We start from the raw sequence: 27,915 nt of genomic DNA, 5'->3' as shown, positions 1-27,915 counted from the left end.
TTGCTTAACCATTGTCTAATCAGCATGCAAGTTAGGTCAGCTTTTTCATTTTGATTTCATATTATTGGTTTTGATTATCCCATTTTTTGTTTGCTATTAAATTCTGATATATGCATGTTTTGTTTGCATGACTTGTATGACTATTGCATGCAAATGAAGCATGTGCCATTTCTTTTACTTTGTTCATGTTCTTTGCAAGAACATTTGTGTACAGTCGCTTAGGTATGTACAGTATACAATCATGAGCACAAACCCCCCAAAAAGGAAAATAGTTACTGTATACTACAGTATATTGGTGAAATAATAAGATAATATGAGACTAATTTTGTTTCATTCTAACTGTCCTCTCAATTTTAGATAAAGCTACTTAGCAATTAATGTTACATTAACTGAAGGATTTTATTTAATGATTCAGAAATGCCTAATTTATAAGTCATAAGCTATGATAGAGCCCTATAATCATGTTAACAAGCAATATTAATCGATTTAGTATTCAGTAATTAATAAAATGAAGTTTACTGCAGCATAAGAATAAATATTAACATTTAAATAAGCCGCGCTACGCCACAGCCGAGTTTTAGTTGAGGGCATGATTAATAGATGGCGCGCATTCTGACGGGTTGGATGATGTTTTTCTTAATAGTCAGTTTCCCATCTTTCGTGTATTATCTTTGGTCTTGTGTCATGGCGTCTACTTCTAGGGAAATTGTCCCCAAATAAGGAAGATCTAGTGATTTCGGGGAATAGTTTTTGAAATGATTCTGAAGATTTAGGTAATATTATATTATTTATGGTCACAAAAATGCCTTAAGGAAATTACAGAACACAGTATAACAAAAAAAAAATATGCATAACACATAGTTTAGACCGTGTTGAAGAATACTAGGGGAAAATTGTCTCTTAATTAAGGGGAATTTGATATTTTTGGTTTGTTTAGGGATTTTCACTCACTAGTAAAAGGGCTGATCGAGTGGTAACACTAGATGAAATGTCTTCTTCAGGCAATAAGTTTTGTATATTTTTGTGCGTTTTCAGTGACTTTGCTGTAAGTATGTGTGTTCTAAATAAAGTTGTGTAACTTTATTGTTAAGTTAACTTATAAATAGAGGTGGCATATTCAGAAATTATTAGTAAAATGTAGAATAAGAATGTCCAATGTGAACCGACTTAGGAGAGCTCTGGTGTGCTTCATTCTGTGCCTACTTCAGTAAAGTCGTTCATAATCCAGGCTTCTTTTAGTCCTCATGCTGTATAAAGGTCAAAATATCGTCTATTCTGGTAGAGTTGTAGTTTTAATTTAATACAGGACAAAATTTCTCTAGAGGAAAACCCTGTTTTCCTTCATTAAATATCCACAAATGAACTGTTCTGCCATTGTCCCTTCCCAACTGACACGTGGAGGGAACCGGTGGTTTAGTTGGAAGGAAAACAGGAAAATCCTCTTTATTGATGATTGAAATAAACTTGAAATTAATTGCAAACAAAAGGGAAAACAATTTGTTCCTCAAGGAAATTTGTCCTGAAGGTAAATATAAATTTTGATGTTTTGCACCATTGACAGTACTCCATAAATTCTGGCCTGTATGCATTATTCAAGGATCTTTGCATTCTATACGTAATCTTATCCTGTGCTTTAACCGACTGCCTTTGCCGTTGTTTTATTTGCAATGACATCAATTGGATGTGTCCGGGCCTAAGGTACCTCCACCTAACCTGACTTAGGTCATAACCTCCCCCCCCCCCACCTGTGTCAGGTACAGCATTTCAAAACAGAATACATCGTAGGCTGTGTCTTCTGTTGTCTGTAGCAAATGTTGTAATTAAGAGAAAAATACAAAACTCTGAGGCTCCGTCCACACAATGAACTTTAAAGTAACGTCAGAAGCGTAGAAGCAGCGAACAAAGATCTGTAAAGTTTTTATCAAATTTTGGGAGTTTTTACCAAAGCAACGAGACTTGTACCTGGTGGATAAAGATTGGGGAGATGAGTTTGATAAAATCGTTGCCTTAAATATGAAGTTAGGTTTTATCACCAATTCTGTATAGACAAGACAAATTGGTTTTAGTTTATTATAGTTCTGGTCAGAACAACATTTTCTAATAAAAAAAATACTATTAATAGGAAAACTCCCAATTTAAACAAAAAAGACATTTATTTTTGGTGCTAATGAATAATCAGTGAGATATGCCCTAATGTTTTTTGTATCCGCCGATAATGGCCGACACCAGAAATCCTTTTATTGTATAGAAGTGGTGCATAGTTGCATCTTGTTAACAGGAAAAGGAATGTTTCCTGTAATGGGGCTTCAGCAGAAATATCCAGTTTCGAGATGAGATTATTAAATGTATTTGGATCCATTCTCGTATAATATGTGAAATCTAGTTCCTATTCGCTTCCCAACTCCCACCAGTATTACTGTTACAACACTTCCCAAATTTTCTTATCTCTGCACCCAATTTTCTTCCTTTCTTATTTTTTCTAGTACACCAAAAATAAAAGAAATCTTTTTGCACGTACGACTATTTTCTCGTTACTCGTACACCAATCACTCGTGCTGCCATCACTAGTCACCACCACCAGGAGGCTCTCACTGTCCAACTGTCATTGTTTGGACGCAAGCATAAAGGCCTTTACTGATCTTTGTTCGATGAGATGAAAAGTTCAGCAAACAATGCAATTTGGAGGTAGTAGGTTGGCCAGGGCACCAGCCGCCCATTGAGATACTACTGCTTGAGATTTAGTGGGTCCTTTGACTGGCCAGACAGTACTACATTGGATCCTTGTCTCTGGTTACGGTTCTTTCCCTTTGTCTACAGACACCGAATAGTCTGGCTTATTTTTTACAGATTCTCCTCTGTCCTCATATACCTGACAACACTGAGATTACCAAACAATTCTTCTTCACCCAAGGGGTTAACTACGGCAATGTAGTTCAGTGGCTACTTTCCTCTTGGTGAGGGTAGAGGAGACTTTAGCTATGGTAAGCAGCTCTTCTAGGAGGACACTTGAAAATCAAACCATTGTTCTCTAGTCTTGGGTAGTGCTATAGCCTCTGTACCATGGTCTTCCACTGTCTTGGGTTAGAGCTCTCTTACTTGAGGGTACACTCAGGCACACTGTTCTATCTAGTTTCTCTTCCTTTTGTTTTGTTGAAGTTTTTATTGTTTATGTAGGAAATATTTATTTTAATGTTATTACTTTTCTTGAAATATTTTATTTTTCCTTGTTTACTTTTCTCACTGTTGGGGCCCCTAGGCTTATAGCATCCTGCTTTTCTAACTAGGGTTGTAGCTTAGCATTTAATAATCATATTCTATACAGTTATTCAATAGGGGGAAAATACGATAAAATGGGAGGACTTATCCGGAAATAAATATAATACTCGAGTATCCTTGTTATACTGTACTATACTCTCAAATAGCTGAGTACTTTGTTTCATGAAATTATAACTTTTAAAAAATTTCCAAAATTTCCAGAATGTACCTTTCCTTTACCCTTACCCTTTCCCTTTCCCTTACCCTTTTCCCTTTCTCTTTCCCTTTCCCTTTTCCCTTTCTGAAATGTGATGCATTTCAAACTTCATTTTCACACCATGTTCAAACCTCACTTCTGGGCTTCACTTTTAAATTTCACATCCAAACTTCATTTTCAAACTTCACGTTCAAACCTCACTTTCAAACTTTACGGTGAAACCTCACTTTCAAACTACATTCAAACCTTGCTTTCAAACTTTGTTCAAACTTTGCTTTCAAATTGTATGCTCAAACTTTGCTTTAAAACATTACGTTTAATCCTTGCTTTCAAACTTTACGTTCAAACTTCGCTTACGATTTCAACATTCAAACCCGACTTTCAAATTTTGTTCAAACCTTACCTTCAAACTTTACTTTCAGACCTTACCTTCAAATATTATATTCAAACCTTGCTCTCAAACATTATGTTCAAACCTTGCTCCAATATCACGTTCAAACTTTGCTTAAACATTACGTTTAAACCTCTCAAACTTTACGTTTAAACCTCGCTCTCAAACACTACGTTCAAACCTCTCTCTCAAACACTACGTTCAAACCTCTTTAAAACACTATGTTCAAACCTTTCTCTCAAACATTAGGTTTGAATCTCGCTCTCAAGCATTAGGTTCAAACCTTGCTTTCAAACATTTTGTTCAAACCTCGATTTCAGACTTTACATTCAATCCTCTCTTTGAAACATTGGTCTAACCTTGCTTTCAAACATCTTCAAACCTCGCATTCAAACTATATTTAAACTTTATGTTCAAATTTCGCTTTTTAACATTACGTTCAAATTTCTATTACGAACTTCACGATCAAACCTCGCTTTCGAAATTTACGTTCAAACCTCGCTTTCGAACTTTAAGTTCAAACCTCGCCTTCGAACTTTACGTTCAAACCTCGCTTTCGAACGTTACGTTCAAACCCCGCTTTCAAACTTTACGTTCAAACCTTGCTTTCGAACTTTACGTTCAAACCTTGCTTTCGAAGTTTACGTTCAAACCTCGCATCCAAACTTTACGTTTAAACCTCGCTTTCAAACATTAGGTTCAAATCTCGCTCAAGTTTTACGTTCAAACCTCGCTTTCAAACAATAGGTTCAAACCTCTCTCAATTTTTACGTTCAAACTTTGCATTCAAACCTCGCTTGCTAACATTACTTCCAAACCTCGCTCTCAAACATTAGGTTCAAACCTTGCTCTCAAACATTACGATCAATCCTCGCTCTCAAACATTACGATCAATCCTCGCTCTCAAACATTAGGTTCAAACCTCGCTCTCAAACTTTGTTCCAAACCTTGCTTTCAAACTTTATGTTCAAACATTTGCCTTCAAACATTACGTTGTTTCCCATTTGCTTTCTTGCATCTGGCTCTCCAACCTCTCTGCTTGTCCTTCATACTGCAACTATGGGGTTTTCCCCTCATGTTACACGTCTGCTTGAAGGCTTCTCAAGCCCCAATTCTCTAATCCAATCTAACCAGATTATCCTTATTACATTATGTTTTGATTCTTATTTTTATTCTCCAGGGAACCAATTCAATGTTTATCAAGAGCAGAGAGGGAACAAGCCACGACACGACATGGAAGCTGCTGCCGATGGCCTCGGGTCACATAGAAGCTTGGTCTAGTCTAACCTCCTAGAACTACTTTTCAATTGTGAACCGAACGTCACACCATCTCCTGTCTGGACTCTTGCCAGTATCAGCATGTGAGTATCACTGGGTCATATTTCTGTAACTGTACACATTCTCAAGCTCTGATTTCCTTCTCAAGTTAGGTGTAACATTTTATCTGCACATACTTGCATTCTCTAAAGATTGTAGATATGTTCCTGAAAATCCAGAATTAAAATGCCACATAATGTGTTTCATGCAGATGGAACCAAAATCTTCTCTGGTTTAGAATCTCTTTTCTTTACTCAAAAGTGCAAGTGATTTTGCAGCATAATTGTTGACGATATGGCCATCAATTAGGTTGATTAAAACCTGCTGGTACAGAATTTTTTTTATTATGTACAGTAATAGAAGCCCTTTGAAATTATTTTGCTAAAAGCTCCATTTGTGCCTACGCAAATACAAACCCTCATCATTTATATGGGTTACACTCTATTCCTGGTTTGCTATGACCAAAATAAAGGGAATCCTGTGGGTCTGGCAACATTGTATGGTTGTCCTCTGCTCCAACTTGCGCTGGGTAGGCGTGTAGGAGCCGGTGGCTCAGTCTCCACTTCAGTCTTGGTTGCTGCATCAAACGGACCTCTGCTTGACCGGTGTCCACAATGTGCTTTTCCTTTTCAATTCTTGTGATCATGAGTGCTTCTCAAGTATGTATGGGAACCTGCTCTGCCCCTGAGGTTGTCCTTATGGTACCTTCATGAGTCGGTTTAAGGTAGATCCCTATTGTTTGTGTCCTGCATGTCGAAGTAATCCTAACAGGAGAAATTCAGTAGCTGTCATAAGAGGAAAGCTAAAATAGATCGTTCCCTTCTGCTTCTTCCTCTATAGAAAACAAGAAGCAGAAATCTTCTCTTACGAGCCAATATTTTTCCCTGTGACCCTTCGTTATTGGATTTTTCAGAGACGCCAATAACAAAGGATGGCATCAGTTTAATAAAACAGGATTTGCAAAGGACTTGAAAAGCCTGTTGTCTCACAAAGACATGTCTACACAAAGGGAAGCAGCGCACGAATAGCTCTTCCTGCCACTTTTAGGTAGGAATTATGTAATGGATTTCTCTGTTACTCCTGATCAGTACTAAAACTCCAGAAATTCATCTTTTCAATCATCAGGAATATTTTTCAACTGATAATTCAAATGGATTAACTAACTAAATCCAGTTCATCATCAATGATTTCAGTAATATATCAGCTGGAATCACTTTCTAATGCATCAAATTCTGAGAAGTTTCATTCTTTGCACCTTGTCTTCTCCACCAACAACATATACGGATGACATTTGATCAAAAGTTGATACATTTCTTACATTGACCTTCTCTTCCCATTTTCCATCTTTTTCGTCAAAGCTTTCAAGGCATCTATGAATTTTATTATGTTTGCATTCCTTCCTTGCATCTGAAGATTCAGCTGCTCAAAAATATCAACTAAATAGGCGAGATTCATAATCCATTTCTAATCATTAAATAAGGAAAAAGACTCACTTATCTTTATCAAACAACAATTTGAGTTCATCTATAAGAATAGATACTGTATCCACTTAGTTATATTTGCCTTTGATTATTTATGTGAAAAAAAAATCAGTTGATTGGCTGCATCCATATTGGTACATTACTGTTTGAAAAGTTGGTAGTTAAGAGCTGTTCCTCTGACAAAATTCACTCTTTGAATAGTTTGATCCAAAACCTTCTCTAGCATAGCTGGAAGTGTTTTTAAGGTTGCTGGCTAACTATGGATCATTCAATGAATGCCTTTAACTTTTGAGTCTCACTTCTTCACACAAACTTGGAATCCCAATTTTGTCCCTAACATTACGGGTGCTCCATTTGTACACCTCCCACAGATACTATAATACCACACAAGATTTTATGATTTAAGAAACAAGCTGAAACATTTTAAAAAGTATTGCTATGAGAAACCTTAAGATTGGTAACCTCAATCAGGAATCCCACCACCAGAAACCACAAGATTGAGACTTACACTTATTTTACAGGTAATCATTACTTTAGAGTCGCCAGGTAACTCCTGTTGTCACTTGTTCCTTCCGAGAAAGGAGGAAAAGGGCAGACACAGAATGACCGGTCTGGCAAAGTCTTTCGAGACTTTGACCTATTCCTGTGCAAGGTTTCGTGGATCTAAAACCCAACCCCCTGGAAGGGTTTTCAGTATGAGGTACAAGAGCTTATGCTCTTGTTGCAAGCAATGGTCCTAAGCACAGCTGGTTGGGATTTGGGAAGCTGCCCGTCATCTCTTTCCGGATGCTGGACGTTCCATAGAGTCTCTGGTGACACCTTCTCTCGAGATTGCCTAACGGACCTATACTGCTCCTTGGTATAGATCTGCCCACACTCATAACTCCATGACAGAGTTCTCTCAGATGCCAAGACCTTCCAACTTGGTCGCTAGTTCCAGTTTGGAATGTGCCTTTTCAAATCTATTCTTAGCATTGAAACAAGCACTTAAGATGCCATATCTTGCTCTTGAGGTTGTTTGCAAGGATTCTCTTCAGCCAAGGACAGGCATTCGGTCACTTCTTTCTGTCCTCGGGTTGTCTGGTGAGTCTCCTGTGGCAGGAAGAATTCTTCGATAGGAGCTCGTCCACCTGTCGGCTATGCTCTGTTCCTACATGAACCAGCTCATGCACAACCAGTAGTAATAAAGGTCACTGCCCTTCTTTCCCCTTGCTGGCTATTTGACTTTTCTCTCTCTTCAGGAGAGTGGGAAGCAGTGATAGATAATTTGCAAGTAGTTTCAGAGACATTTTCAATTAAAAGATATGGTTTATGAGGGTTAAATGTCCATAACCTACTGACAGTCATACTTTGGGTTTTAAGAGGATATAACTTTATCCATCTGAATAAAAAATGAATGAAAGACCTACCCAAAGAGAAGGAAGAAGTTACCAAAGCACAGATTGTAGTCTCTGCAAGACATTGACTGATCCCATTGCAGGGTTTAGTGGGAGGAGCAGTACTCTACCAATAGTCACGCTCCCGTGACCACGCTAGGGTTGAAAGAGAATGAACACGAGATATTGACAGCCGCAATTGTCTCTCTCATGTCTCCAGACATATTCAAGACACTTTTGAGACTCTGTCACCACTGTTCATTGATTCAACAATATCGGTACTGACAACAGGGATCTAATGTAAGACTCAGGCACTCCAACACTTTGATCTTGCTCCCAGTCTCTCTTTCCATAGAATCCACTTCCATCATCTACTGAGCTTCCTCTTATTCAATCTTTGGTTGGATGCAGTCATATACTTTGCCTCAACTTGGAGCTCGACATTCCCAAAGAGGCAGAAACAAGGGGTGGTGCCCATCAACATTTGCAATTCCTGGGGACATCTGTTTAAATTTATGGTGGCGACTTGGAGTCGGTGTGCAATCTATACCTGGCCACAGCCAACTAAACACTACAGTATGAGAAGTATTTTTCTTGGTAGTAGACTGTACAGTATTTGCTTCCCGTCTTCCTCTTGAACAGTAAGAAGATTGGTCAGTGAGCCTCAGACAAATTTCCCTTCGAAAGAGTTTGAATTTGAAGACCTGCAGAACCATCTAGAGGACTTTTAGTGCATTCCTCTTCCTTGTGTTTCTTCGGGATACACAAGACCATTGGTAAGGTGGCTGCTATGTCAGGATTGGTAATTGCCTTCTGCCTGTTTGGGCTCTATGCTTTGATTTACACTAGATGCAGGCGAGCCTCACAACAGAGTAACTTTTCTTGATAGATAAGTTTTGTATTGGGAAGTACCGCCCGTATCCTTCAAGGCAAGGTAGAGATAGATGAAATGTATGCAGCCCATTTCTTATAATAATCCCACATTCAGACACCATACCCTTATGAATATAGGTTCTTACATGACTCCTTGTAGGGAGGGACCTTGCCTGACAACCTGCGACATCTTCGTGCTCAACTAGTTAGGAGGTTGACAGTAGTCATGACTTTGCTCCAATGCAGGACCAAATTACGTGACATTTCCCCGGTCAGTAATCAGCCAGCTCAGTTATTGGGACTTTGACCTCTTACAATTAATGTCCTATTAAAGATCTTCGGTTTGTATAGTTATGGAAAATACAAAACGATTGTAACATTGTGATGTTAGGTAAGGCTTTTAGGACATGACTCTACAGTAGATTTTGTGTGTAATTACTTCTATTTTGACTACTGACACAACCATGTTGGGTGAAATTTATTGTCTTTTTTACTGTAATTGATAAAAATCTCGTCGTAGTACACCTAAAGTTCACGAATGAAATAGGCAGACTTAAGAGACCTCGCAATTCATGGGTGTTGAGTAACAAAGACATCACCCAATGAAGAGAAATGTGAATAACTACAGCACCCCTGTTTCACTGATAGTATTCATAGGGGATTTTAAATCCCTTATTTAATACTATAATGAATTTTTCCTTTTAGTCAAAGTCCATTATGTATTTGCCATACTTACATAATTGTTAAATAATTTATTAAATGCCTATATATACCAGCATTTATATATGAAATTCCAGGTCCTTGTGAATGATAAAAACCGACTCTGTAGGGTGATTTTGATTATGCAATAAGATGCAGTAATTAATTACTTTTATCAACATTTTTGTATATTCTTATTCCAAAGTATTTTTATGTAATTGTAGTGGCTATGTATATTGCATGATGTGCCTCACACTAAGGGACCTGGGGGAAGCCAAACATAGAATAAGGCAATAAGGCTCTCTCTCTCTCTCTCTCTCTCTCTCTCTCTCTCTCTCTCTCTCTCTCTCTCTCTCTCTCTCTCTCTCTCTCTCTCTCTCTCATGAAAATTATTTTGAGTAAGAAATGGTTATATAATATTCAGTTGTTCCGTAACAGAAATACAAACCACGCTATTTAATTAGGGTATTACTTTCGGCATAGCTGAAATGACGAGCCATTAGATTTTTAACGAGGGTTTACTACCCCCTTGCTAGTTAGCGAGGGGGTAGGGGAGGGGTAGCTAGCTACCCCTCCCCCCCTCACACACCGGTGAGTAGCTCACTTTGCTTTTGGCTCGGGTGATGAACAGACGTGTCTGCTCCCACCCTCGCTTATTGACAGACGTAATCTTTTTTGCTTTTTCTTTGCAGTGTGTGCTTGGAAGTTGGCCCGGATTACCTGACCGCCCTTGTGGTACATATATGTCGGCGGTCGAAATGGACCCTCACACCTTATGTCCGTTCTGCATGGGCCAACGGTGTGATAGACAAAGTGTTTAGTGAGTGTAGGGAGTGGTCTACCTCCCAGTGGGAGAGGTTTTCCCGGCGCCGGAAGAAGTCTAAAAGGGATCTTTCTCTTTCAAGGGTTTCCTTGAAGAAAGAAAGTTCCAAGGACTCTTCTTCCGTAGCCCGAACCTCCTCCGAAGCTCCCGCTCGATCAGTCTCTTCCGAGAGGCCGCTGAGTGGTAGCGTAGGCCGTTCTTTTGTTGACCGACCTCGGGGTTCGGGAGAGGGAGTTGCCTCCCATAGCGAGGCAGCTCCTCCTCCTCCCCCGGGGGAGGATTTATCTGTTGCTAATGATGATTTATTGCAGCTTTGGGCTTCCTTGGGGCTTAAGGGCTCGCCCTCCAGGGAAGCCCTGTTTGACATAATCAAGTTGGGGCTGCTGTCAAACAGTCGCCGGCGGTAGCAGAGGTTGACCCTCTGTCTATCGTCGACGTTGTTGTGGCAGGGGCCTCCGATGAGTTAGGTCAAACCCCTGCCTTGGTTCCCGATGCAGCTGAAGGCTTAGTTTCTCCCTCTGAACATCCTTCGAGGGAGGAGCTAAGTCCTACGGTCTCTCCTGCAGGTGATTCTCCCCCTTGGGGGAGTTCACTGACAGAGACTCCTCTTCTGAGGACTGACGATGGTCTGCCTGCCGCCCCCAGAGGACGTATCCGTCGGAAGGCTCGCCCTCTTCTTCGCCGTAGAGGCCTGCCTTCTCCTCACAAGGGAGTTAGGAGGCGTCTCTTCGGCTCTTCTCCGTCGCAGTCCCCCGCAGAGGATCCTCCTCGCTGTGCACCGACCGTTGCAGTTGCATCTTTGGACCTCTCTGCTGATCGTTCTCCTTCGCCTGCCAGACCTTCTGACCTGCCGTCTCCGTTCCTGGCTGCTGACGCGCTTTTGGGCGCCCACGCATCCCGTTATCCAACGGGCACCAGTCCCTTAGGGGCAAAAGGGGCTTTCTCACAATGTGAGCAAGTCCCTTAAGCGCCAGGTATCCCCTGCGTTCCAACATTCTCCTGCGCGCAAGCGCTCGCCTGCGGTGAAGTCCTCTCTGCTCAGAACTTCATCCTCGGAGACAACGCCCCAGAGACCATCTGCAGCTGAGACTACTCGCCATCACTCTCCTGCTCGCCAGCGCTCTCCTGCTCCCCGGTACTCACCTGCTCGCCAGCGCTCTCCTGTTCGCTAGCGATCTTTTCCTCGCCAGCGTACAACTGCGCGGCCTCTTGATGCGCGCCCCGCGCGCCCACGATCTCCTGCTCGCCAGCGCTCTTCGCCTGCACGCCATCGTTCGCCTACGCACCCACGATCTCCGGATCTGGGCGCAAGAAGGAAGAACCGAGTTTCTCCTTCTCTTCAGCGTTCGCCTACGCGCCATAGGACCCCGCCAGCTCGTCAGCCATCGCGTGCAGGCACCAGTTCCTGCTGTGCGCCCTCCTGCACGCCCACGCGCTAGGGGTAACATCCCTGCGCATGGGCACTCGCCTAGAGCTCGCCGAGATCCTGCACGCGCTCACGAACAATCTCAATCGTGCGTGCAAACGCTTGCACTCCCGGCTGCGCTTCTTGCTTCTCCAGATCGCGCAGCTGCGCGCCATCTATCTCCTGAGCGCCCGCCCGTTCCATCACCTCTCAGATCTCCTACGCGCACCCTCACCTGTGCGCAGTCGCTCGCCTACACGCCATCACTCTCCTGCGTGCCAACGCTCGCTCGCGCGCCCTCGCCATCATCCCCCAGCGCGCGCGATCCCCAGTGCGTTTCTCATCGGGAGGCACAACGCGAGCCTACAGGAACGAGAGCAGCCAGGTCATCCTCACGTTCCCCCCCCCCCCACCAAGCGCAGACCAGCGCACTCGCTGGAGGGAGGGAAATTATCCGATGGGTCCAGGAACCAACCTCCTTCTTCCTTTTCCTTCCAGGCAGATCCAGCAGTCGTGTCTACTCCAAAGGATCGCCCGATCCCCTTCCCTTCAGAGGGAGTCTCTAACAGCGCTGCTGTCAGTAAGCAGCCATGGTTTGGATCCCTCATCAGAGCTGTCGTGCAGGCTGTCAAACCTGCCTTCGCTGAGATGGGTCTCAAAACTATGGCGGCTCTGACCCCACTGAAGAGAAAGAGAGGAGTAGAAACCGTGGTATCTTCTCCGAGGGTCAAGCTGGCTCATCGGACATCCTTGAGGAAGGCTCCTTCTCACCCCCAGACGTTTTCTCCCTCTCCCGTGGACGAGCATTTTCCGTCCTCGGGAGTCTTACGAGGTGAGGCGTTCTCCCATCGCACCAATGGGAGAAACCCCACCTCACACTGGAGAATCATCCCAGGTTGGAGCAGAGAAGAGCCCTCAGACGTTGTTGTTGGAGTCCTGTATTCCTCCCAGGAAGGAACCCAAGGATTCCAAGACAGTCCCCAAGTCATCCTCAAGGATCAGTCCAAAACCTACAAGACCCGCGGAGAACGTCCACGTGTCCCCCCAAGAAGAGCCTTTGGGGACGGGAGACTTCGCTGCCAGTTCTCCAGGAGGGGAGCCACAAGAGTTGGAGCATGCCTTCTGGCAAGTCCTGACCCTGATGAGGCATCTCAACAGGATTCCCGATCCTGAGATTCTTCCTCGCGAGGGCAAGGACGCGGTCCTGGACCGAGTCTTTGGCACTTAGAAACCCACTAAGGCCAGTGCAGCTTTGCCCTGGTCCCAAGGGGTGAAGAGTGCCAGGGATAAAGTCGAGGGCCAGCTCTCCGAGCTCGCCTTCTCCAGCCATTCCACAGCCGGCAACAAACTCCTCCCGCCTCCTTGCGTCCAACAGAGGAGGTACTTCGAGATCACGGAGGAGGCTTGTTTAGCTCTTCCCCTGCACCACTCTGTGGAAGAGCTTATCAAGGGAGTCCCTCTTGAGAGACTCTCTAGCCAGAAAGTGACTTTCTCGGCGACAGAGATCATAAGCCAGGAGAAGGTCGCGAAGTGTGCCATGCAGGCTACTTCATGGCTCGACATCTGGCTGGGATCTCTTGGCATCGTGTTGCGATCTGGAGATTTGTCTAAGGAGAGCACCAGGAAGGCTTTGGAGACCTTCCTCCTCTCGTGCACCCGCACCATTGAGTTTCTGGCCCACCAAGTCTTGAACTTGTGGGCCAACTCAATCCTGAAACGTCGTGATGCGGTGGCAGAGAGGTTCCACGCGAAGGTCCCAGCCGTCGAGGTCAGCAGGCTCGGACATTCTTCCATTTTGGGGAAGAATTTGTTTGAGCCTAAAGACTTGGAACAGGCAGCCGAGAGTTAGAGGAAGTCCAACCAGGCCTCCCTCCTTCATAGGGCTCTCACATCAAAGCCCTATAAACCTCTGGCACCTCAACAACCTCGCCCGTCCAAGACAATGAAAACGGTTGTGGCAGTGAAGGCAACGGTGACAAAGCCCTTTCCTGTTAAAGACAAGAAAGGCAAAAAGTCCTCCAGGGGAGGGAAGAATCATAGAGGGAGCAGCCGAGGCCGCAAACGCTAGGATTGGCAGTCCCCCTGCATGTCCACCAGAGGGGGGATGCCTTCAATGTTGCGCAGACAGGTGGCAGCAACTCTGGGCCGATTCCTGGACGATTTCCGTAATCAGTCAGGGATGTTGCGTCCTGTTCATAACATCTCAACCTCTCCTGACAGCGGATCCAGTATCGTTGAGCTCCTTTGCCATGCGATCGGCAAGGGGCCAAACCTTATGGGCAGAAGTCCAGACCATGTTAAAGAAGGGCGCTCTCCAGGAGGTCGTCGACGGTTCCCCAGGCTTCTTCAGTCGACACTTTCTTGTAAAGAAGGCGTCTGGAGACCAGTCATCGACCTTTCAGCCCTGAACGGGTTTGTCAAACAAACCCCGTTCAGCATGGAGACGGCAGACACGGTCAGACTTGCGGTGAGGCCACAAGACTTCATGTGTACACTGGACCTGAAGGACGCATACTTCAAGATCCCAGTCCATCCGTCTTCAAGGAAGTACTTGAGATTCGGCCTAGACAACAAGACCTACCAGTTCAAGGTGCTGTGTTTTGGTCTCTCCACAGCACCTCAGGTATTCACCAGGGTGTTCACACTGATTTCTTCGTGGGCACAAAAGATCGCCATCCGTCTCCTCCGCTATCAGGACGACTGGCTGATCCTGGCAGACTCGGAGTCGACCCTTCTTTGACACCGAGACAAGCTTCTGGGACTTTGCCAAGATCTACGGATCATGGTAAATCTCGAGAAGTCTTTTCTGCCTCCATCTCAACGACTGGTATATCTAGGCATGATCTTGGACACCAATCTCTACAAAGCCTTCCCATCAGACGACAGGATAGCAAGGCTGAGGAGGGTCACAGTTCCTTTCCTCAGACGAGAAGAACTCCCATCCCAATCGTGGTTACGTCTCCTCGGTCACCTTTCTTCTCTGGCCCTTCTAGTTTCAAATGGTCGTCTCAGGATGAGATCCCTGCAATGGCGACTCAAGTCCTGGTGGAATTAAGGACACCATTCCTTGGACATCTTGGTCCCAATGGGTCCTGCGGAATGGACGGATCTCCAGTGGTGGTTGACAGAGGAAAACCTACGAAAGGGAGTGGATCTTCTCGTCCTTCCCCCGGGTTTGATGCTGTTTTCGGACACCTCAAAAAAAGGGTGGGGCCCCACGTTCTGAACCACAGGACCTCAGGCCTATGGTCAGAAATAGAAAAGTGCCTCCACATAAACCTGCTAGAAATGAAGGCCGTGTATCTGGCACTTCAGCAGTTCCAACAATACCTGGCAGGTCACTCCGTGGTGGTGATGAGCGACAACACCTTGTAGTGGCTTACATCAACAATCAGAGAGGTACCTTTTCACAACAGCTATCCCATCTTGCAGTAGAGATACTGAGATGGACCGAAGTCCGCTCGATTCCACTATCAGCTCGCTTCATTCCAGGCAAGAGCAATGTGCTCGCCGACAGTCTGAGCTGGACATCTCAGATAGTGAGTACCGAGTGGTCTTTGGATCGTCTAGTAGCCAACAAAGTCCTGACTTTGTGGGGTTCCCCGACGGTGGATCTGTTCTCGACAGCGTTGAATTTCAAGCTCCCGCTGTACTGCTCCCCAGTCCCGGACCCCAAGGCACTCTGGCAAGATGCCTTTCAACAACGGTGGGACAATATCGACGTCTACGCCTTTCCCCCTTTCTGTCTGATGAGAAGGGACCTCAACAAGACCAGAATATCGGTCAACCTTTCGATGACCTTGATAGCTCCGCTATGGCATCACGCAGAGGGGTTCCCGGACCTTCTGCAGCTCCTGACGGAACTCCCGAGAGAGCCTCCTCCTCGACGCGAGCTACTCAGACAACCACATGCCAACATCTTCCACAAAGCCGTAGCATCGCTACGACTTCACGCCTGGAGACTATCCAGCGTCTCCTCACAGAGAGAGGCTTTTCGCAACAAGTTGAGGAAAGGATGTCTCGACACCTGCAAAAGTCATCCGCAGGGGTCTACCTGGCAAAGTGGAGAGTCTTCTATGGTTGGTGTCGTGGAAGGGGTATCTCTCCACTCAATGCCACTATTCCAGCAATAGCGGAGTTGCTCGTGTATTTGCGGGAAGAAATGTGCCTTTCAGTCTCGGCAGTGAAGGGCTATCGCTCAGCCTTAAGTCTTGCCTTCAGGCTCAAATAAATGGACATTCCTCTACGCTGGAACTTTCTCTACTCATATGAAGTTATGAACTTACCTGCCCCCAGTCGGAAGTGAGACCTCCTCCATGGAACGTGGTTCGAGTCCTCAGGTCTCTTAAGATACCTCCTTTTGAACCATTACGCCAGGCTTCTGATCGCCACCTGACTTGGAAGACGGTGTTCCTGCTTGCTTTCGCCTCGGCCAAGCGAGTCTGCGAACTTCATGGTCTCTCGTATGACATTGCCCATTCAAGGGGATGGGGGGAGGTAACGTTCAGATTCGTCGCTGTGTTTGTAGCTAAGACTCAGAATCCAGGAGTGCCGCACCCTTGGTTCGACTCCTTCCGGATTTCGAGTTCTGTAACAGATGACCCAGACCATATCCTACTGTGCCTAGTAAGGAGTCTGAGGCTCTTTCTTAAGAGAACAGCTGCAATTCGTCCTTGGGTGCAAGCATTGCTCATGAGCACAGGAAGGACGAAGAGGAGGGTCACTAAGAATACAATATCAGCTTGGATTCGCAGGGTTATTTTCCATTCCCTGAATCCTGACCCTCCTCCGTCACGTCGCCCTAGGGCACATGATGTCAGTAGCATTGTCACAGCCCACTACCTGCAAGACGTGACCCACAGGAGACTCGATACGTTCTCTATTGGCCCTGTGGTGGCTGCACAACAGGTGGTTTAAACCTCAGGCTCCTTAATGGACAAGTAGCAGAAGGTTGAGGGCATTGTTACCCGGTTTTAGTCTGCATGAATGAAAAGGTATGCCTGGCCCTTATTCTTTTCTTCATCCTCCCCTCTCTTGGGTAAAGCAGCATCCTGGGTTCTCTGCACAGCTGACCTCAAACCACTGCAGGTAAACCATGTTTCCTTGTGTTCCTAGTATTAAGTTAATACTGTCACGTCCCCATACCCTTACGAGGTGGTATTGGGATCTTCCTAACCTAGGTTTCCATCTAAAGGACTCCAGGTCAACTTCCTAGGACAAGTCACACTTCACTCCTTCACACAAGCTGCAAAAGCCAAAGCCAGTACGGCTGGGACTTACCACCCTACCTAAGGGTTAAGTCACCTAATTAAATAGCGTGGTTTGTATTTCGGTTACGGAACAAATGACAAATTCGTAGATAATTTGTATTTTTCCTAACCATACAAAACTAAGCTATTTAATCAAACTTGCCCGCCAGCCCTGTCCCCCGGGAAGTCCTACCTCTAAGTAAAGTGAGCTTCTCACCGGTGTGTGAGGGTGGGGAGGGGTACCTAGCTACCCCTCCCCTAACCAGCGAGGGGGTAGTAAACCCTCATTAAAAATCTAATGGCTCGTCATTTCAGCTACGCCAAAAGTAATACCCCAATTAAATAGCTAAGGTTTGTATGGTTAGGAAAAATACAAATTATCTACAAATTTGTCATTTCCATCTGGCTGAAAAAATGTCCGTCAAATGTAAATCTAAAAGATATTCTTAAGTCTAGAGTGAGTATCTTAATAACCTTTATCTGCATCAAAGCCTTTCTTATAGGAAATGTCTGTCTGCTTACTTTGTGTCTATTATCTGTTCCGTAACTGACATACAAACCACGCTATTTAATAGGGGTTATTACTTTCGGCATAGCTGAAATGACGAGCCATTAGAATTTTAACGAGGGTTTACTACCCCACCGCTAGTTAGCGGGGGGTAGGGAGGGTTGCTTGCTACCCCCTCCCCCCCTCAGACACACCTGTGCTGAGTTCTCTTTGCTCTCGGCTCGGGTGGTAGTCGGACGTGTCCGCTCTTACCCTCGCCTCTTTGACAGCCATATTAATGCTTTTGTCCTTTTTACTTTTTCTTTTATTTGTAATATATATATATAAACATTCTTTATGTTTATGTATATATTTGTGTATAGAATTGTATTAAGTTTTCTTTTCAGTGTTTGTGCCGTGTGTGTGATGTACGACAATGACACTTGCATAGTGCAAGGCCACCACAGTTCCACTTCGTGGGGAACGACCTCTCCCTCTGGTCCATCGGTCTTCCCTTCGGCTTATTTCCGTTAACTCGGCCGCCGCAGGGGAACCGTCATCGCCTGGACTCTCTTCATTCATCTATTATCTTTGCTTTGCCTCTTTTCTTTCGGGAAACTTGGATTCTCAGCGAAGGGAATGTGGCCTTTTTTTTTTTTTTAGATTGACTACGGTCTCTCTACTCGAGGTCGTTCAGCCCTTACTACAACGATGTACTATTATGATAGCTCCTTTCCTGTTGCGGGTTAGGTTACTATTTCCGTTGTTTGTCTAAATTATTTTTAGTGAAATCTAATTGTTTTAACTTTTCAGCTTCTCCGTGGGGAACACTTTCCTTTGGGGAATCAGTGGTTCTCACTTTTAGTGTATATTCTTAGATGATTTAGATAATTATAATTCTGTTATAATTCTGTTTTTATTACAGCTACTCCGCCCCCCTTCTCCCGTGGATGTCATCTTGGGAAGGAGAGCGCATACTTAATTCTTATTTTATGTTATTCCCTTGGGGTTTCTCTTCGGAGTTCCTCCTTAGGGAACTTCTGTTAAAATGATTATTTAATTTTATTTTCCCAGTTAACTATGCAGTTTTTCTTTGTTCGACTAAAGAGTGCCAACGAAGCAGAGCCTGCTGTATCTGCCAAAGAGTGCCAACGAAGCAGAGCCTGCTGTATCTGCCAAACTGTCTTGTTCATAACTGGGAAATCTGCTGCCGTTGCCGTCCCTCAGAGGACGCCGTCATGGGCGTTATCCCTTCTCTTAGAAGTACTCCCGTGACAACGTGCCAGCACTTCAGATCATCTTAGAACGCTAAATGAGGTTCGCCTACAGGGGTTGGACAACTTCCCTTCCGAGGGAGGTTTCCTCACCAGGTGTGAGGTTTTCTCCCTTCAGAGGGAGAACTTCTCATACCTTAATAAATTCATCGCCTTCAACTACTGTTGCTGCCCCTTGGCCAGACTTTTCTGCCCCCTTGCTGAGTTTCTCTTCCTTCAGGGGTGGAGCACAGTCTTGGAAAGTCTCTTCTACGAAGTGTTCACCTCTCTCGTTCGCAAGAGAGGCCACTCATAGAGACTCCTCTTCGAAGGATCTTTCCTGATAAAGTCAGCTTGCTGATCCAACGTCCTTAAGGGGTGTCACCACGGTTGTCTTCAGGTCTCTTCTACGAAGTGTCACCTCTCTCGTTCGGGAGAAAGGCCACTCATAGAGACTCCTCTGCGGAGGATCATTCATGATAAGTCAGCTTGCTGATCCAACGGTCCTACGGGGCATCACCACGAGTGTCTTCAGGTCTCTTCTACGAAGTGTCACCTCTTTGTTCGCGAGAGAGGCCACTCATAGAGACTCCTCTTTGGAGGATCGTTACTGATAAAATCAGCTTGATGATCCACCGACCCCAAGGGGATTCACCACGTGTGTCTTCAATTCTCTTCTTCGAAGGGCACCTCTCTCGTTCGTGGGAGAGGTCCCTCATAGAGACTCCGCCTCGGAGGATCAAGCAAAACTTCCAGTGACCTCTACCTTGTGCTGCAACGTGGTCCTCTGGACTTCGGTCCTGGACTCTAGCACGGACCTTTACGGTCCCATCGGTGGATACTGGCCTTTCCAAAGGGCACATCCTGGTTCCTGATCATCCTGCCAGCTGACCTACTGATCTACCAGCGCAACCTTGCGCTGCAACGAAGGATTTCGGTCCTGGACTCTAAAGCAGACCTGCTTACGGTCCTCATCGGGGGATGCCCGCCCCTTTTTTTAAGGACACATCCCAGTTCCTGATCGTCCTGCCAGCTGACCCTTCAACCTAGCATGTGCGCTTCACGCACGCGCGCGTGCTTACCTATGTTCTTACGCGCGCAAGCGCCGACGATCCACACAAGCACCGCCGATCTTCTTACGTGCGCAAGCGCCGACGATCTTGTCCGCGCGCGGGGACCGATGGTCTCCCGCGCGCACGCGCTCCAATAGTCTTTCATGCGCCAACAAACTCGTTCGCTCGCGCGCCGATAGCCGCGCACGCGCATGCAAACATTCTGGCCTGCACGGGCTCTTCATTCTGATCCTGCATGTCAATCTGATTCCTGCACACACTATTAAGTCTCCCGCTCGCGCTCCAGCAGTCTCCCGCGCGTGAGCCCCAGGTATTCCCCATCACGCGAGAGCCAGCGCCAATACCCTCCAACGCGCGAGCCTGCCGGACAACGAGCACTAAGGGCGCCATCCCCCCCTCCCTCCCCCCCTCCTTCCCACCCCTCCCCCCTCCCCCCTCCCCCCTCCCCCCAAGCACAGAACAGCGCACTTCTTACAGGCGACTCCTCCAGAGGGAGTGTCTGACAGTGCAGCCATCAGCCGGCAGCCCTGGTTTGGGTTTCTAATCTGAGCGGTAGCACAGGCTTTCAAGCCTGTTCTCTCCGAGTTGGGCCACAAATCCTTGGCTGCATCTACTCCCCTGAAGAGGAAAAGAGGAGTTTCGGACGCGGTAACTTCTCCGAGGACGAAGCTGTCTCCTCGTAAGTCTTTGAGGCAGGCACCCTCCCCCCCTCAGACTTTTCTCCCTCCCCTTCGGACGAAGATTTCCCGTCCTCAGGAGAGTTACGTGAGGTGAGAAGTTCCCCCATCACACCATTGAGGGAAACCCCACCTCGTGCGGTAAAGTCTTCTCGAATAAGGGTGGAAAAGAGCCTGCCTCCGTCGTTGTTGGAATCCTGCATCCCTCCCAGGATGGAGTCAAAGGACTCCAAGACAATACCGGGAGGCCCCTAGCACCGGAATCTACAGGCTCAGACATTCTTCCGTTATGGAAACGAACCGGTTTGAGGCTAAGGATGTGGAGCAGGCTGCTGAGAGGTGAAGGAAGTCACCAAGACTCCCTCTACATAGGGCTTTGACATTCAAGCCCTATAAACCTCCAGCACCCCAGCAGCCACGTCCCACCAAGACAACGGCAGTGAAGACAGTGGTGTCTAAGCCCTTTCCGGTCAAGGACAAGAAAGGCAAGAAGTCCTCCAGGAAGGGAAGAATCCTAGAGGGAGCAGCCGAGGCTGCAAACGCTAGGATTGGCAGTCCCCCTGCATGTCCGCAGTGGGAGGATACCTACAAGGTTGCGCAGACAGGTAGCAGCAACTCGGGTCCGATTCCTGGACGATTTCCGTAATCAGTCAGGGATATCCCGTCCCGTTCACAACATCTCTACCTCCCCTGAGGACAAATCTAGTGTCATTTAGCTCCCTTGCCGTGGGATCAGCAAGGGGACAGGCCTTTAGGGCCGAGGTCCAGATTAAAGCAAACTCCGTTCAGCATGGAGACCGCAAACACGGTCAGTCTTGCAGTGAAGCCGCAAGACTTCATGTGTATGCTCGATCTGAAGGACAGGTACTTCCAGATCCCAGTCAATCCGTCTTCAAGGAAGTACTTAGGATTCAGCCTAGACCACAAGGGGTACCAGTTCAAGGTGCTGTGTTTCGGTCTCTCCACAGCACCACAAGGTTTTACCAGAAGTGTTCACCCTAATATCATCGTGGGCACACAGGATCAGCATCCGTACCCTCCGTTAACTGGATGTCTGGCTGATCCTAGCAGACTCGGAGTCGTATCTTCTTCGACTCAGAGACAAACTTCTAGGACTTTCCCAAGATCTGGAGATCATGGTAAATCTCCAGAAGTCCTCTCTGCTTCCCACTCAAAGATTGGTTTACCTAGGCATGATTATAGACACCAATCTCCACAAAGCCTTCCCATCAGACAACAGGATAGCAAGGCTGAGAAGGGTCGCAAGCCCTTTCCTCAGTCGAGAAGAGCTTCCAACCCAATCGTGGTTACGTCTCCTTGGTCACCTTTCATCCTTGGCTCGTCTAGTTCCCAACGATCGCCTCAGGATGAGTTCTCTCCAGTGGCGGCTCCTGTCCTGGTGGAATCAAGGTTGCGATTCCCCGGACGTCATGATCCCTATGGGTCCTGCGGAACGGACGGACCTCCAGTGGTGGGTGACAGACGAGAACCTACAAAGAGGAGTGGATCTTTTGGTCCTTCCCCCGGATTTAATGTTGTTTTCGGACGCCTCAAAGAAAGGGGGGTGCCCAAATTCTGTACCACAGGACCTCAGGCCTGTGGTCAGAATCAGAAAAATGCCTCCATATAAATCATCTAGAGATGAAGGCCGGTTTGTTGGCCCTTCAACAGTTCCAACAATACCTGGCGGGTCACTCTGTGGTGGTAATGAGTGACAACACCACAGTAGTGGCGTACATCAACAAGCAAGGAGGTACCTTTTCGAAGCAGCTATCCCATCTTGCAATAGAAATGCTAAGATGGACCAGAGTCCGCTCAATTCTACTATCGGCGCGTTTCATTTCAGACAAGAGGAATGTGCTCGCCGACAATCTGAGCAGAGCGTCTCAGATAGTGAGTATCGAGTGATCTTTGTGTCATCCAGTACCAACAAAGTCCTGACTTTGTGGGGGTTCCCCGACTTTGGATCTGTTCGCGACAGCGCTGATCTTCAAGATTCCACCGTACTTCCCAGTTCCGGATCCCAAGGCACTCTGGCAAGATGCCTCCCAATAACAGGGTGACAACATCAACGTGTACGCCTTTCCCCTTTCTGTCTGATGAGGAGGGTACTCAACAAGACCAGAATATTGGTCAATTTTTCAATGACATTCATAGCTCCGCTATGGCATCACGTGGAATGGTTTCCGGACCTTCTGCAATTCCTAACGGAACTTCCGAGAGAATTCCTTCCAGGACATGATCTACTCAGACAACCACATGCCAGCATCTTTCACAAAGCCGTAGCTTCGCTATGACTTCGCGTCTGGTGACTATCCAGCATCTCCTCGCTGAGAGAGAATTTTTCACAAGTTGCGATTAGGATGTCTAGACATCTGCAAAAATCATCCGCATCTGTCTACCAGGCAAAGTGGAAAGTCTACGGTGGTTGGTATCTTGGAAGGGGTATCTCTCCACTAGATGCCTCTATTCCAGCAATAGCGGAGTTCCTCGTGTATTTGCGGGAAGGAAAGGCGCCGTTCTGTCTCGGCGGTGAAAGGCTATCGCTCGGCCTTAAGTCTAGCCTTAGGCTCAAAGGAATGACCTTTTCTTCCTCGATGGAACTTTCCCAACTCATACGAGCTTATGAACTTAGCTGCCCTCAGTCGGATGTGAGACCTCCTCCATGGAACGTGGTTCGGGTTCTCAGGTCTCTTAAGAGACCTCACTATGAACCATTACGCCAGGGTTCAGTTCCCCACCTAAGAGACGGTGTTCTTACTAGCTTTGGCTTCGGCCAAGCGAGTTAGTGAAGTTCATGGTCTCATATGACATCGCCCATGCAAGGGTATGGAGGGAAGGTAACGTTTAAACTCGTCCCTGGGTTTGGTGCTAAGACTCAAATCAGGGGGGGCCGGGCGCTTGGTTCGACTCCTTCCGGATTCAAGTCTCCGTTCTGTAACAGATGTCCCAGACCTTTTCCTACTGGGCCCAGTAAGGAGTCTGAGGTTATATCTCAGAAGAACGGCTACGGTCCGTCCCCAGGTGCAAGCATTGTTAGCACTTGGAGGATTAAGAGGAGGGTCACCAAGAACACCATCTCGGCATGGATTCGTAGGGTGATCCATCTGTCCCTGAATCCAGACCCTCCTCCGTCATGTCACCCTAGAGCACATGATGTCAGGGGCGTAGCTACATCCCTGGCCTTCAAGAGAAATTTCTCAGTGACGCAGGTCCTTCAAGCTTGGGTGTAGAAGCATCAGTCGACCTTCACAGCCCACTACCTGCACGACGTGACCCACAGGAGGCTCGATACGTTTTCTATCGGACCTGTGGTGGCTGCGCAACAGCTGGTTTAAAACCTCAGGCTCCCTAGTGGATAAGTAGCAGAAGGTTGAGGGTATTTTTACCTGGTCTTAGTCTGCATGAATGGAAAGATTTGTCTGGCCCTTACTCTTTTCTTCATCCTCCCCTCTCTTGGGGAAAGCAGCATCCTGGGTTCTCTGCACAGCTGACCTCAAACCATTGCAGCTAAACCATGTTTCCTTGTGTTCCGAGTATTAAGATAATACTGTCACGTCCCCATACCCTGACGAGGTGGTATTGGGAGAGTCCTAGCCTAAAGTTTCCTTCTAAAGGACTACAGGTCAACTTCCTAGGACGAGTCACACTTCAGACCTTCACACACAGCTTACGTAGGCCACTGAGTCCCCGGGCAAAAGCCAAAAAAGCCAGACTGGCAGGGACGTCTACCCTTCCTAATGGGTGAGTCACCCTTTTTAGATAGCGTGGTTTGTATTTCAGTTACGGAACAAATGACAAATTCGTAGGTAATTTGTATTTTTCCTAACTATACAAACCTTAGCTATTTAATCAAACTTGCCCGCCAGCCCTATCCCCGTGAAGTCCTACCTCTAAGCAAAGTGAACTCAGCACAGGTGTGTGTGTGAGGGGGGGTGGGTAGAAGGCTACCCTTCCTACCCCCCCCCTCCCCGCTAACTAGCGGTGGGGTAGTAAACCCTCGTTAAAATTCTAATGGCTTGTCATTTCAGCTACGCCGAAAGTAATAACCCATATTGAATAGCTAAGGTTTGTATAGTTAGGAAAAATACAAATTACCTACGAATTTGTCATTTTCATCTGGCCGGAGAAATGTCCATAAAATCTAGATCTAAAAGATATTGTTAAATCTAGACTGAGTATCTTTATAACCTTTATCTGCATCAAAGCCTTTCTTATAGGAAATGTCTGTCTGCTTACTTTGTCTGTTATATTTATGAAGTATTTTGATTACTCTCAGATTAGTATTAAGAAGAGAGTCTAGAAGTGTTTTATCCTCTAAGGGGGAACTACAAGAAATGATCTTAGTCCAGTGATTTGTAGAAGCCAGTGAATGCAATTGGCAGTAGAATCTTATCTTGTGCCTTTGAACCTAATCATTTGATGTCTTCTCTCCAAGATGTTCACCTTCTCACACTTCATGTTGCTTTGTTAACCAATTTTCAGTCAAGGAAAATCTCATCAGCCTTAAAATATGATTTTGTGGTTTTGAGAAGACTTGTCTAAAGTAAAAGTTTAAACTTGCAGCGAATGATTTCTTGTTGAACAGACAGAAGTGTCTTTTTATAGTTTATATAATATGACAGATCTATTTTAACATTATTACTGTTCTTAAAGTGTTTTATTTTATTGTTAATTACTTCTCTTTTTAGTTTATTTCTTTCCTTTTTTCCTTTCCTAACAGGGTGATTTTTTCCTGTTGGAACCCTTGATCTTATAGCATCCTGCTTTTCCAACTAGGGTTGTAGCTTAGCTAGTAATAATAATAATAATCATAATAATAATAATAATAATAATAATAATAATAAAACCTTTTAGTGTTTTTGTGTAAACTCTTCATCACAAGAACTTTTACACTGTTTTGAGGTACAATAACTTTGTAATATATTAGAATAATTCTCATCTTGTATCTTTCAGGTACAAAACTTGCTCATCTAATACTGAATTCGAAGAGCCATATTATTCCCCATCTTCAAGTGGAAGGTTTCTGAGCACCTCAACAGGAAGAAACTCACCTTGGAGCTACTTCACCTACAGAACTTGTTAGTTGAGAGAGAATATATTTGGGTCAAGGAATCGTAGATGAGGATTATAGATGAAATAGCAAAAACTCCCTTTAGTAAACAGGATTAAACCCTGAAGATATATGTGCTATTAGACTGCAGAGAAGGTTGGAGGAGATTCACTCTGAAAAGGGTTCAGTTGGGCAAGTCTACTGTATACATTAGTTTCATTGTGCTAATACAGACATTGTTGATAATCCCTTAGGAAAAAAGGATAGTAAGACAATATTACAGTATATACAAGAGTTCAATGAGCATATTTATTTAGTTTTGCCCCAAAATACCATTGTTTTTATCAAGTTTATCAAGCATTATGTCTCAATGAAGACTTTTCATGGTTCTTGTGTCATTATTGTGTGTGCAGTCGATCAATGTAGTATGGTTGGGGTTTTGAAGAGTCAAGTCATAACTGGTTCTTAATACAGTAAATAAAGATTCTAAACACGAAGGTATACATTGCATATATGTCTGTGAAAAGCTCTTGTAGGTTACTATCCTATTATTGAAGATCCTTTTTGAAAGTGAATCCTTTTGACTTTGTTTTCTAACACCAGATGAATTGCATGGCCAGTTGTCTGTCAGGTGTTGAGGTTGGTTGAAAATTGAAGCTTGTCTTTGTCAAAGAAGTCAGACGGTTAGTTGAACATTGACTAATAGTATGTGCTAGAAGTTAGGAAAAGGAAAGCCTTTTCTATTGGACTTGAGTTACGTTCTGTCTGGTCACATCTTCCATCTTAAATCTTTTCTTCAAGCTTTGTGAAATTTTCCATCACTTGCTAAGGAATCTTCAGAGATATTCTGTCATTGACACTACATAAAAATAGCACACACAGGTACTGATTATCGCTCTTTCAAAAGTCAGGAAAAGACAACTCCATATTAGGAAATTAATATCTTTCTTTTAGTAAAGAACATTTCCTATATAGGACTCTTGAAGGACTAGACCATTTTCCCCAATTGCAAGGGCACTACTGCATGACCCGTCCAAATGTGTTAATGTTTGTGTGAAATATCCGGTTCACATTAATTATTTCCTGGCAGATCTCCCTACTCTTATGTTGTTCCACTTAGGCTTATTATTGTTCAACTTGAGTTGTTATTTCAATTCTCAGAGAATTTGGTACAGCATTTGTTAATATCTGCAAAGAATGTCAATTAGATATCCACAAAAAATAATACACTACTGAATCACATCACATACTGTATACCAAGGCACTTCCCCCAATTTTGAGGGGTAGCCGACATCAAACAAATGAAACAAAAAAGGGGACGTCTCCTCTCTATGTTCATCCCAGCCTGACAAGGGACTCAACCGAGTTTGGCTGGTACTGCTAGGGTGGCACAGCCCACCCTCCCACATTATCCACCACAGATGAAGCTTCATAATGCTGATTCCCCTACTGCTGCTACCTCCGCGGTCATCCAAGGCACCGGAGGAAGCAGCAGGGCCTACCGGAACTGTTTCACAATCGCTCGCCATTCATTCCTATTTCTAGCACGCTCTCTTGCCTCTCTCACATCTATCTTCCTATCACCCAGAGCTTCCTTCACTCCATCCATCCACCCAAACCTTGGCCTTCCTCTTGTACTTCTCCCATCAACTCTTGCATTCATCACCTTCTTTAGCAGACAGCCATTTTCCATTCTCTCAACATAGCCAAACCACCTCAACACATTCATATCCACTCTAGCTGCTAACTCATTTCTTACACCCGTTCTCACCCTCACTACTTCGTTCCTAACCCTATCTACTCGAGATACACCAGCCATACTCCTTAGATACTTTATCTCAAACACATTCAATTTGTCTCTCCGTCACTTTCCTTCTCCACAACTCCGATCCTTACATCACAGTTGGTACAATCACTTTCTCACAGAACTCTCTTTACATTCATGCCCAACCCTCTATTTTTAAATATTAAACTTAGCCGGTGAATATATAAATAGCTGACGTCTCCGACGGCCCGACCGATTCCAAAAACTCGCGAGCGATCGCCATGAAGGTTGCGGGTGTGCCCACCAGCGCCGACTATCGGCCAGATACCGCATATACTTCTCAACCAAACCAGTTCTTCTCTGTCGGTGTCACCGACAACATTGGTTCCGCTCGCTCTAGACCTCGAGTTTTCTACCGAATTGGTGAAGTACTTTGTTTTGGTTTTAATGGCTTTCACTGTGTTGGTTTGTTCCTTCAATAAAACTCTTGAAACCCTTTTTCGTTTTTTTTTGATGAACTT

General features: G+C 45.4%; 1 long non-coding RNA gene across 1 annotated transcript; it reads left to right on the top strand.

Moving 5' to 3' along the window:
* Positions 1-960: 960 nt before the first annotated feature.
* On the top strand, positions 961-27,603 carry LOC137618700 (uncharacterized). The gene is made up of 3 exons (XR_011039802.1): positions 961-1,045; positions 5,044-5,224; positions 25,533-27,603. It is a non-coding gene; the product is annotated as an uncharacterized lncRNA (long non-coding RNA).
* Positions 27,604-27,915: the final 312 nt, after the last annotated feature.

This window comes from Palaemon carinicauda, chromosome 25 (genome assembly GCF_036898095.1).
Source record: "Palaemon carinicauda isolate YSFRI2023 chromosome 25, ASM3689809v2, whole genome shotgun sequence".
NCBI classification, from domain to species: Eukaryota; Metazoa; Arthropoda; class Malacostraca; order Decapoda; family Palaemonidae; genus Palaemon; species Palaemon carinicauda.
The sequence above is the reverse complement of the archived record's forward strand: the minus strand, read 5'-3'. Positions and strand labels throughout refer to the sequence as shown.